General features: G+C 57.6%; 1 protein-coding gene across 3 annotated transcripts in view; it reads left to right on the forward strand.

The window, feature by feature from the left end:
- COL18A1 (collagen type XVIII alpha 1 chain) overlaps positions 1-12198 on the forward strand; it is a 92062-nt gene that overhangs the window by 26734 nt on the left and 53130 nt on the right. The gene's annotated exons all lie outside the window — the stretch shown is intronic.

The raw sequence follows: 12198 nt of genomic DNA on the forward strand, positions 1-12198 counted from the left end.
CGCTCGTGGCGGCCCAGGGCTCCTGGGCGGCTTGGGGACAGGGCACCAAGCACAGAAAGCGACAGTCCCCGTGTGGACCACCACTGGGACATTTTCACTGTGTGTTACAAAGTGTTGGCCACGACTGGTCGGGGAAAGTGGGTCGTGGCTGGTGGTTTGAGAAGCAATGATCTGAAGGTCCTGGAGTGAAACCGCAAACATCAGGCTGTCATTCAGGACACGTCAGTGGTCTCACAGTCAGGGGGCTGAAAAGGACCCTCAGCCAAGAGCGAGAGATGGAGGGGCGAACCAGAGATGGATGGGCGAACCAGAGATGGGTGGACAAACCAGAGAGGTGTTTGCAGAGCTGGGTCGGGAGGATGCCAGCGCCCCATAACAAAAGGCGCTTGCACCCCCAAACATGAACGTGCTGGGCCGGATGGAGGAAGGGGCCCCTAAACGTGAAGATGCAGTGCCAGGGCCATAGGTGTGGGCCCCTCAGGAGATGCAGAGTGGAGGGAGGTCCAGGGGCCCCTGTGACCAGTGACCACAGGGTGCCTGCCATAAAGTAACACAGAGGTATTTTCTCTGCGTCGTGGAAGGCAGAAGTCTGACATGGTTCTCTCTGGACTGGTGTGGGCAGGGCTGGTCCTTCCAGGGGCCCCTGGGGAGAATCCTCTTTCCAGCATCTCCTTTGACTCTCTCTCTGGGCCCCAGTTCGGTCCTTCTCGTGACACCATCTCTCTGTGCTTGTGGCTCTTCCCCATGTAAGGGCCCTTGGGAGCACAGTGGGCCTGTCCAGATAAGCCAGGGTCGTCTCTTTTTTAAAGTCAGCTGACCAGCAGCCTGCATCCGAGTTCCCTACCATGTTACAGGTTTGGGGAGCGGCATGTGTGTGTCTGGTGGGGGTGGGGGTGTGCAACTCCCCTCCCTCTGCCCCTGCCCCTCCCCTGCCCCTCCCTCTGGCCTCACATGTCCTCCCACGTGAAGATACTTCACCTCCTGCCTACACCCCACGCAGGGCCGGCAGTGGATCCCGACTTGACCCTCACCGTTACCTAAATTCTGGGGGCTTGTCTCTGAGCCTGTGACCCCATTTTGGGGACGTGCTTCCTGGCAGGCATAAGTTTAGCAGCATGAGAGCAGCCACAGGGACCCAGTTCTCTGGGCGGGCTGGTGTGCCGGCCGGCCTGGGGACCCCAACGTTCAGTCACTGAGCGTCGGTCGAGGGGTGATAAGTTAGGGCTGTGGATGGGAGTGGATGCTTTCTGGACCTGTGTCCATCACAACACATGCAACACATTTATTTTTTATAATGATCCCCCAAGGTGAACTTTCTAGGTCCACCACTACTGTCTCCCATCCTTGGGTCCGTGGCTCCCTCTGGCGGCTGGTGCCCCACATGACAGCCCTGTGCTCACAGACCCGGATGTCTTCTATGCACAAGCCTATTTACAGGGCAGGGTGATCTTCCAACAGTTACTGCCACTCGGGACAGTTCTGGGCTTGTGGGGGAAGCATGGCTCAGGGCTTGGGGGGCAATTCATCTGCACAGAGCCTGTGCAGGGGTGGTTTGAGGGGCGGTCGGTAGGAATGAGTCTGAGAAGGGATTTATGGCTCCAGCTGTGAATTTAGCCAGAAGGAAAAGTTGGAGCCAGGTGGACGAGGTGTCTGGACACCTGCCTTGAGAGCTATGGCCCGACCCGGTCCTTCACTCGCCTGTGTCCCCGCGGCCCTGAAAGGGCAGGAAGCAGGACCCAAACCAGCTGTTTCGTGACTGTTCTAGCATCAACTTAAGTTCTGGCTTGCTGGACTCTGAGGCACTTGACTGCACTCTCCCAGCAGATGCTGTGGGGTCAGGGGCTGTGACATCCCCTTCTGACCTCAGCCTGTGGAGCGGAACTCCAAGTTGGTGGCCTGTGCAAGGCACTGGGTGGGGTCCCCGCTCTGGACTAGGGCTGACCTCTTTCTCCGGGTCCTGTCTGCGTGGAGCCCTCCCTGGCAGGACCTGGAGCCTGATGGGCTCACACTCTCTCTGCTTCCCAACCCCATCATCCTGACCCCGGGCTGGCCGACGTCCCCATAGGTGAGGTCGTTCCTGTGACGTGGGTGGGTGATGACTGGAGTCTGCCTCCTGGGAGGGGTGACCATAGCACCTTGAGCTTGGTCAGGTGCTGGGCAGCCTGCATGGACAGCTGTGACCAGATTTGTCCTTGTCCCCTCCTGGCCGAGGGTTAACTAGGTGAAGGTGGGGGCAGGTGGTGCCGACCCCCAGCCTTCCCTCTGCCCTGTGGGTTTCAGCTTTGTGTGGATGGTCGGGACCCAGTGGGCCTGGCCAGGGGCTGCCTCTACCACAGACGCGAGCTCAGCCCTGGGGGCGGGCGGGTAGGTCACAGGCTGCAGCCCTGGCCGCAGGGAAAGCCCTAATTCTGGGTGGGCTTGCTGCCGGCCCCTGCCCTCCCTCACTGCTCCCACCTGTCCTTGGTGATCCTGGGGGGTCTCATGGGGCAGCCTTTGAAAATGACCACATACTGTGGGGCCTAAAACAACCGAAATCTCTTCTCTCTGAGCCGGAAGTCTGAGGGCAGGGGTGGCGCTCCCTCTGGGGTTCCAGGAGGGCCCTCCTGGTTTATCCAGCTCCCAGGACTCCGGCCGTCCTGGCTGGTGGTCGTCTCTCTCACTCCCGTCCATCTCCACGGGCTGCTCCCTGTGCCGTGTCTCTTGTTGAGGACCCTCCTTGTTGATCTGGGACCCAGTTTGTCTTGAGATCCTTAATTTCACATGCATAACCTCTTCCTAATAAGGTCATGTTCACGGCACACCCTCCAGTGGCAGACAGCTGCTCCGCCACCTCCCACCTCCCGCACTCTGCTTCTCTTCCTCCCCGAGGGCTTGGCTCTGAGAAAGGGGCGAGGGGCTTGCCATCCAGGAGGTGCCTGTGGACATGAAGTTACAAGGGCGGCTGTAGGCACTGGGGTAGGGGGCTCCGGCCTTGACCAGCTGGGCTGCACGTCCCAGAGCGCGGCCTGACCCTGACCGGAGTGGTCACAGATAGGGGCTGACCGAGCTGGCGGCTGCTCCCTGGCGCATCCCCCCGCCGTGGGAACCTGGCCACGAGAGCCTGCCCTCCAGTCGGCCGTGAAAAATCCAGTTAATGAGCAACCGTCAGGCCCTTAAAAACTAATCAGGCAGCTTGCCGCTTTAAGGTCCCTGCTGGTCCTCTGCGTTCTCTCTGCCCCTCACCCCCGCTGTGGCCCCCACCCATGGGAGCCCAGCTCTCAGTTCCAAGGCCTCCTGTCCCCCAGCATGTTCTCATGGGTTCTAGAAGGTCATGGCAAGGAGCTGAGGCTGCCCTGTGCCTGTTGGGGTGGGATGGCGACAAGTCCTTGCTCAGAGCTCCCTGCTGTCCCTGTCGCCGAAGGATGGTGCAGCAATGTGACCTTCGGTGGAAATACTAGTCAAATATTAACTTCCTGGGTCAAGGGCCTTTATTTGAAACACTAGACCCCTGGTGCCCTGTCGTGGGTGTCATGGACGTGACCCTGGAACCGCAGACACTGAAGGCATCCACAACTGCTAAAGGACCCAGATCTCGTGGTGACACTGGCTTGGTTGACCTTAAGACTCCAGGAAAGGGGACCATCCTCCCCACTGGCGCAGGACCTGCTTGTCCCACCCGGGTGGCCGAGCAGCTATCTGATCCTTCCACAGGGGAGGCCAGGTCACTGCACAGGACTTGGTGTCCGAGTGTGGGGGACGCTGCTGGGTTCTCCATCCCCGCCAGGCGCCCTCCCTCTGCCCCACATCCTGTCTGGGCACTCACCCCGTGCACCCCTTGCTGTCCAGTTGGTTTGTGTCCTCTCGGTGGTTGATTCTTCCTGCCCGAGGCTGACACGTCTCCAGCGCCCAGAGCAGGTTGGGCCCATAGGAGGAGCTCAAGGAGTGTTTGTTGAATGAAGGACAGTGTCCCCTGAGGTGGAGCACGGGGGCACAGGGACATGGGTACACATTGGGCCCCGAGCCGGAGAGTCCTTGTCCCCTGTCCCCTCTGGGGCCTGCCCACCCCCTTCCCAGGGCTCCTGACGAGATGCAGGATGGCTGTGATGTTGGTCGACGTGCCTTGTGCAGAGCGAAGCACAGGCGTGAATTTCAGCCTTGAGCTGGCGGAACTAAGAACTGGCAGCTCTGTGGACCTGCCAGGCACCCAGGCCCAGAGAGGCCCCCCCAGGCACAGATGGAACTCATTAAAAGTAGGAACCTGGGTTTTGTGAAAGAGGCTTGTGGTAAGCTTGAAAAACATCATTAGTAGCAAAGACAACCATTGACTGTATCCCTGGTTTTTGTTTTGTTTTGTTTTGTTTTTTTAAGATTAAATACTCTCTTAAAAATAAGTAAAAGTGCACAGGAATTTATAAAGGAGAGAAATATTTTCATTGACTGTATTCAAAACATCAATCTCAGGAACCATCAAATAAATGCAAATTAAATAGTGTCAGGGTTGTGTGGTTTGACAACTGTGACAGGCTCCCTTCACTCTTTTTTTAAACAGCTCTGCTGAGCCATAATTCACATGCCATAAATTCACTGACTTAAAGGGTATGATTCAGAAGGTTTTAGTTCAAAGATGTTCGTAATTTCAGAACATTTCTATCTTTTCAAAAACAAGCCTTGATTTTGCCACTTACAACATCATGGATAGACTTGGAGGGCATTATGCCGAGTGAAATACATCAGACAGAAAAAGACTTATACCACTAAAATACCATTGTATCGTGCGATTACCACGTATAGTGAAAGTGTTGGTCGTGTCCGACTGTTTGTGACCCCCTGGACTGTAGCCCGCCAGGCTCCTCTGTCCATAAGATTCTCCAGGCAAGAATACTGGAGTGGCTTGCCATGCCCTTCTCCAGGAGATCTTCCCAGCCCAGGGACTGAACCCTGGTGTCCTGCGTAACAGGCATATTCTTTACCGTCTGAGCTGCGAGGGAAGCATAGCACATATATGTGGAATCTAAAAGATGCAGCCAATGAAAATGACGGAAAAGCAGCAGGATCACAGATTCAGAGAACAAGCCAGTGGTCACCAGTGGGGAGAGGGAAGATTCAGAGAACAAGCCAGTGGCCACCAGTGGGGAGAGGGAAAGGGCCAGATAGGGGCTGGGGTTAAGTTACGCGCTATTAGGTATAAAATAAGCAACATAGGGTTTATAATAACCACGAATGAAGCCTAACCTTTCAGAGTTGTGAATCACTATATTGTACGCCTGGAACTTACAGAATATCGCACATCAACTATATTTCAGTAAAAAAAAAAAAAAGAAACCTTTTAGCTGTCACCCCAGCCCTAATCAACCACTAATCTACTGGTTTACTTTCTATGTGGTTGTTTAGTCTCTAAATCGTGTCCGACTCTTTGCAACCCCATGGACTGCAGCACACCAGGCTTGCCTGTTCTTCACCATCTCCCGGAGTTTGCTCAAACTCATGTCCATCGAGTCAGGGATGCCATCCAACCATCTCATCCTCTGTCATCCCCTTCTTCTGCCCTCAATCTTTCTCAGCATCAGGGTCTATAGATTTCCCTACTCTATTTCATGTAAGTGGAGTCTTTATGTGACCTTTGTGTGTGGCTTTTCACTGGATGTCGTGTGTTCAAGCATCATCTGTGTTGCGGTGCGTGTCAGGCCCTCCTTCTTTTCATGACTGAACCACACTCCGCTGTGTGGATGGACCGCCAGTGTGACCATCGGCAGTTGGGGACACTTCATTGTTCCTCCTTTTGACTGAAGTGAATGTACTAAGTCCTATCCGACTCTGTGTGACCCCATGGACTGAAGCCACCAGGCTCCTCTGTCCATGGGATTGTAAGGGTAAGAATACTGGAGTGGGCTGCCGTTTCCTCCTCCAGGGCATCTTCCAACCCAGGGATTGAACCCATGTCTCCTGGATTGCAGGTAGATTCTCTTACCACTAGGGTTACCTGGAAACTGAACATAAATGATGTCAATTAAGGGAAATTGGTGGTGGTATCGCCTGCTGGGTGCTCAGGGAAGCTGAGAACTGCTTCCAGCTGGTAGGCAACCTGCTAGAGGGGTTTGAAGGCTTGGCAGGGTAACTCCCACGTGTGGCCACAGGGGTGGGATGTGCCTGGAAAGCAGGTCTGACCCCCCTCTGCTGAGCCAGCTGCATTTCCAGAGACAGGCAGTGGAGAGAGTGCTCCAGGTGGACACAGGAGGTGAGCTCTGCTCTCCCTGTGAACTTCTCTTGTGGGAACGTTGCAAACCTGCAGAAAAATCAGAAGGACTGTGCGGAGTCTGCTCACGTGCGCCCTTCACCATGGTTCCCCTTCTTCCCCAGGCCTGTCCATGTGTCTTGCAGGGCCACACACACCACTCACACGCGTCCACGTGTGTGTCCACACTCACATCCCCGTGCAGGTGCACATGCTCCTTTCGTTGCTGTGAGCGCCACATCCCAACCTGTTGCCTGGCCTTCCCGAGTGTGTCTCCTGCAGCGGGGGCATCACACCTGTCCGCCTGTTCTCTGACGAGCAGGCCGTACTCACAGGGCCCTCCAGGTCCCAGTGACATCCTTTATGAAGCTGGCTCCTGTCTCTGCTCGGGGGCCTGGGCACATCGAGGCGCCGCGTGGCCCTTGGTGGCCGTGGCTCCTCACTCTCTCACCCTGGATGGTCCCTCCCACCTCGCTTTCCTGACACGGATGTTTCTGGAAAGTCTGGCCACTGTCCTGTGACACCCTGTCTGAGTTGTCCAGCTGCTTCCTCATGTTTAGATTCCGGCTTCGGGGTGTGCCCTGTACAGGCATGAGCGTGTCCTCCACGTGGCCTTCTACCAGGAGCCGGGAGCTGGGAGCTGGGAGGGCGTCGGTGTTTGGTGGTTGTTGGGTGGTCCCTTTGGGAAGGTGCCTGTTCCCTGAGATGTGTCCATGTTTTGAGACTCTCTGCTCTGTGACCACCTTTCACCTCCCTTGATAGCCCCTCCAGCAGGGGGTTTCCACCTGCCATGCTCACCTCTCCAAGAACTGGCTCTGTGGGGGCCGGAGGGGCCCCAGTGTTTCTTGTCACCCTCAGGCCAGTGGTGGGTTTGTGGGAGAGGCCCACTCCTCTGAGTGCGGGGCGATGCTTGGTGTGGATCTAGGGGCCAGAGGGTTCCCAAGGCTCAATGTCACCCACAGAGGAGTCTGGAATTGAGGCTGGGGCTCTCCTTCCCACTAGGTGGCCCCTCGCCCACCCCTGCTTGGCCCAGCCTTGGGTCACAGCCCTTGGGGGAAGAAGTAGGTTAAATGATGCCTGAGGACAGAGGGGGCAGGGCCGTACCGCCTGGCAGTTAAAAATTACAGAGTGTTGCAACGTGCCTGCCACCCTTGGTCCTTGGGTCTGTGTGCTCAGCTCTCACTGGCCGTGTGGCCAGGTGGGTCCTCAGGTGACCGACACCTACAGGGAGGGGAGGTACCCACGGGCCTTGACCTGTAGCCCCGGCTGCCTGGCCTCCCAATCCTGGCCACTCAATATTCCCGGCAACCTGAGGGTGGACAGTGGCCATGAGGAAAGGCTGGGGCAGGGGCCCTGCCAGTGGTCTGCATAGAGCCTGCCACCATCCCGCCCAGCAACAGGGCCTTTATCCTTGTGGGTCGAAAGGGTCACTGTGAAACACAGGGCTGGGGCAGGACGTCTGGACACTCCGGACACTACAAACTAGTTGGACACAGAGAGAGGAGGGGTCGTGCTCCATTTTGGAAGAGCTGGAGACAGCATGTCAACCATGCACGGGTCTTCGCTGGACGCACTGCTGCCCTGGGGCCTGTGCCCCAGCAGTGGGCGCTGGAACAGTTGTTTCTCAAGCCCTCTCCTCGGAGGCCTGGAGACACCTGCCAGGGCTGGCCAGCTCCCGCAGGCCCACGCATATTGAACAATCTCTAGTGTCTGGTCCTTAGGGGCAAGAGAGAGAACCCCAGATGACCTGAGGAGGGGGGTCCCTGCAGGATGTGCTGGCTTGGGGGCCTTTGGGCAGGTGTGGGTGGCCCCAGGCAGACCACTTGGAGGGCCTCAGGGGAGACCCCGCCCGGGGCCCAGGATGTCTGAGGCCCCAGCGGCAGTGCCCCCAAGAGCCAGGCAGACAAGGCCCTCCTCTGAGCTTGTGGCCCTGGACCTCAGTCCTGGACACGCTCATCTCTTTGTTCCTCAGATTAGTTCTGCTCACATGTGGGTGTTTGTGCTTTTTTAAAAATGAAAATGAAAGATCACATTATTCAGGAATCCAAGCCAGTCTGGCCAACAAGACAGAACAAACCCTGGTGAACCGTAGAGCGAGGCGGGGCAGGCCAGGAGGCGGGGCGAGATGAGAGGCGTGGCAGTGGGCGTGGTGATGTAGGAGACGGGGCGGGGCGATGGGCGAGGCAGGGGTGTGAGGCAGAACTTTTCGGAAGTTCTGGGTGCTGGGTCCTCTTCTAGCGGGTGGCCGGCCCCTCAGCCCCCCTGGTGCTTGGAGGGGGAGTGATCCTGAACCAGAGAGACCTGTCCCATAAGAACGGTGCCCAGGTGCCCTCAGGGAGGCCCCAGGCGGGCCAGTGAGGGAGCGACTCAGATGGTTTTGGATTTGGGCGTCATTTGGGTGTCATTCCCAAGAGAAGGTGCAAGCAGAAGGATGAGCTCAGCCCCTGTCACATGGAAGTCGGAATGCCCGTCCCTGGGTTGCACAGACCCCAGGGGTGGCTAGCAAACCCCGACTTGGTGGGACTTCCCTGCTGGCCAGGGGACCTCCCTGGCATTGGAAACCCGAGACAGTCGTGTGCACAGGGGAGTGGACGCAGTGCACCTGGACCTGAGACACGTGCACACATGTGGGTCCACAGACATGCACTTGCATATACAGAGATGTACTAAGACACCCGTCAGAGACACGCAGACACACACCTATAGACACACGGGCCCCATGCACTTGGTGAGCCCTTTGGGGCATCAACAGGGTAGAAGTGTTCGCTTGGTTTGTGCATGGGCAGAGGAGCAAGGAAGGCCTTTCAGCTGGGAGTGTGGGGTGTCCTGGTGGGGGTGGGGTGTTCCTGGCATGAGGAGAGAAGGGAATCCACTTGAAGCTTTGCTAGGGGTCACCTGACACCTGCAAGATTCCCAAGATTTCCCAGAATCTTCGAGAGAGAAAGCCGCCTTGTTATTCCCAACACCGCCTTCCTATCTCCACTGGGTCGAGAATTCTCTTCTATAAATTAAAATACCTTGTTGTATTTGATAGTGTCCAAGAAACCTCAGACAGAAACTCTATGTCCTCCAAGGGTCAGAGGTCACCAGAGATAGTTCTGCAGGCGGGGCGGGCGGTGAGGGGGGAACCAACCCATGCAGGAGAACTTGACTTAAGTAGTGGCAGCGTGGGATCTGAATAGAGGAGGACACCAGGTTAATAAAGAACAGAAGCTACCACACCATCGAGGAGGGGGCGTCATCACTGAGGCAGGGCAGCCCTGTCTGGAGCTGCAGGGCAGTAAGCATGGGGCGCGAGGCCTTGAGGGGTGTGTGAGAGCTTGCAGAAGGAGACCCAGCAGGAACCGTGCTGTTGTTGGCTTCTGGTCCCGGACCCAGTGAATTCCTAGCTCACCAGGAATTCCCGGATCCCAGTCATTCCTAACCTGGGGGCTCAGAAACATGGGCCCTGACTCAAAGGTATTTGTGTTTCAGCCATTTCCAGTGGTTTCCCTCAAAACCCGTTTCCCCTCCTCCGTCCCCATGGGCAGCTCAGTGAAGATTATCTGGCCTCCACGTTGAGCACAGACTCCGGAGGAACCAGCGCCTACAGGACCCTCCGCAGGGTCCTGAGGCTCAGACCCTGTGTGTCCCGATGGGCTGGCCCAGGCAGGCCTGTGGCAGCCACAGCCAGCAGGGAGCCTGTTCTATACCGCATGCTTTCTGAATGCTGCTGTGCCCATGTGCATGTGTGCATGTGCGTGTGAGTCTGTGCACGTGAACGTGTGTACAGGTGTGTGACGGGGGGAGGGGTGTCTCAGACCAGCACCTCGGCAGGTTGCTTCCCGATGGGAGCCGAGGCCCGGGGCAGAGCCGTGCTGGTGTTCTCAGAGGAGGTGGACGTGTGATGTTCTCAGAGTGCTGGGAGGTGAGCTTGGCCTCCAGAAGGTGGGCAGGAAGAGTGGGGTCTGGGGGGAGGGTGGGGGTGTCTCCCGGGGATGGTGTGGGTGTCTCCCGGGGATGGTGTGGGCGCTCAGTGCAGGGGGCCACAGCAGCACGGTTCTCCCGGCTCTGGCTCTCCCAAGCAGGGTGAGGTGAACGAGTGCGTGCGGGCCCGGGGCTGCTGAGGGGCCCCGGGGAGCAGCTGAGGCCGGGGACCAGGGGGAGCAGGGCAACCCCACGCTGACAGCGCAGGGGCTCTCCCTCAACTGGGCCCAGGGTCTCCCTCCAGGATGTGCCTGGAGAAGGGGAAGGACCTTTGAAATTTCTGTCCCTAGATTTTCCAGAGACTTTCAGGCATAAAATCCCATTAGTGGCAGCGAACAGCAAGAACGTTCTCTGGGCGTTTCTGAGAATTCTGGGATGGATGGGGGGACCCAGATGTTGCCTTCCATGGAATGGTGCTCCCCCGCCCTTTTCCAGAGGAGACCCATGTTCTGCGGTCCTGAACTATGATTTTGACCCCAGGCTGCCCAACTCCCTGGACAGCGTTTTTCAACAGCATCCTTGTTCTGATCTGGGCCCAGCCACAGCCTGGAGTGGACAGGGATCTCGGGGAACTTGGGCAGAGGGGCAGCTGGCGTGCCAGGCGTGCAGGGCACACATGGGGTCTAGCGTGGAGCGTGGTGTGTGCGTGCACCTGTATGTGGGGGGCGGTGTGAGATTGTGTGTGATGACGTGAGCCTGCAGGAGGGAGCACCTGTGTTTGCCGAAGTGAGTATTGGGCATGTGCAGGCGTGTATAGACCACCCGGATTCCACTTGGGCTCCCATCTCCCAGGCCCTGGTCAGCTGGCCGAGGATTCCTTACCGTGAGCACTGCTGGCCACGCTGTGTGCAGGCCCAGGATGAAGGCGGGAGCTGGGCCCCGGCCTGGTGATTGTGGACACTGCTTTACAGACCGCCCATCAGGTGGTCAGGATGGGACAGAGCTTGGAGCTGGTCCTGCCCTGGGGCCCTCTTGTTGGTGGAACCCCCCCCCCCACCTGTCCTCCTGCTGCCGCCTGGAGCCCCTCCTGGCGGGGCCTGAAGGGGCAGCACCAAGGGCAGGTGCTGGGCAGGGAGGGGGCAGCGTCCTCCAAGTCAGACACCCACACCAGCCGTGAGTCCCAGGCAAGGCTGCTCTGGCACCGGGGCCTTCTCTCCACACCCCAGAGTGAGCTCTGGGAGGACACATTCCTCAGTGTCCTGGAGAAGGAATTGTGTCATCTGAGGGCTTTCTTGGTGGCTCAGTGGTAAAGAATCTGCCTGGGTTGGGAAGATCCCCTGGAGAAGGAAATGGCAACTCACTCCAGTATTCTTGCCTGGAGAATCCCGTGGACAGAGGAGCCTGGTGGGTTATGGCCCATAGGGTCACAAAGAGTTGGACACAAGTGAGCAGGCAGGTTTGAGGTTTCACGAAGGAAGGAGTGGGGACTGGGTGGGTGGAGTCCAGCTGCAGGCCGGCCTGGCTTCTGGCCTCCTAGCAGTCCCCAGTGTGGGACACCACCAGAAGGGGCACTGAGCGATGTCTAGAGGAAGCTGGTACCCAGAGCCTGCAGACAGGGCATACTCACCCAGCCCTCCTCCCTGCTCTCAGGCTGAGCTCCGAGGAGTGGGAGCAGTGGGGAGGATCTCCGTTTGTCTGGAGACTTTGGTCTCATCAAGTCCATAATCTTCCTTTGCTTTCATGTAGATTCCCAACTGCTGCGCTGTCCCGTTGGGGCAGTTCTCAAGAACTGATCAAAAACTCCCAGGTCTGAGTGAAATACTCAATGAGAACTCAAACACCGGCAGAGTCGCTGGAGAGTTTGGTTCTAGTCCATGGAGACAGAGGGCTGATGTGACTGAGCAGGTTTTAAGAGTGAAAGTGAAAAAGAGGCTGTGATCTCTGGCAGGATGGAGTGAGGGAAGCCAGGTGTCCCTGGGGGACAGAGCCAGGTGGGTTAGGGAGCAGGCGACTCTGAGCAGGCCCCAGGGGCCGGACGCTGACCATTTCAGCAGTTGCAGCAGGAGGAAGGACTCAGAGAG

The sequence above is a fragment of the Ovis canadensis genome, chromosome 1, assembly GCF_042477335.2.
Source record: "Ovis canadensis isolate MfBH-ARS-UI-01 breed Bighorn chromosome 1, ARS-UI_OviCan_v2, whole genome shotgun sequence".
NCBI classification, from domain to species: Eukaryota; Metazoa; Chordata; class Mammalia; order Artiodactyla; family Bovidae; genus Ovis; species Ovis canadensis.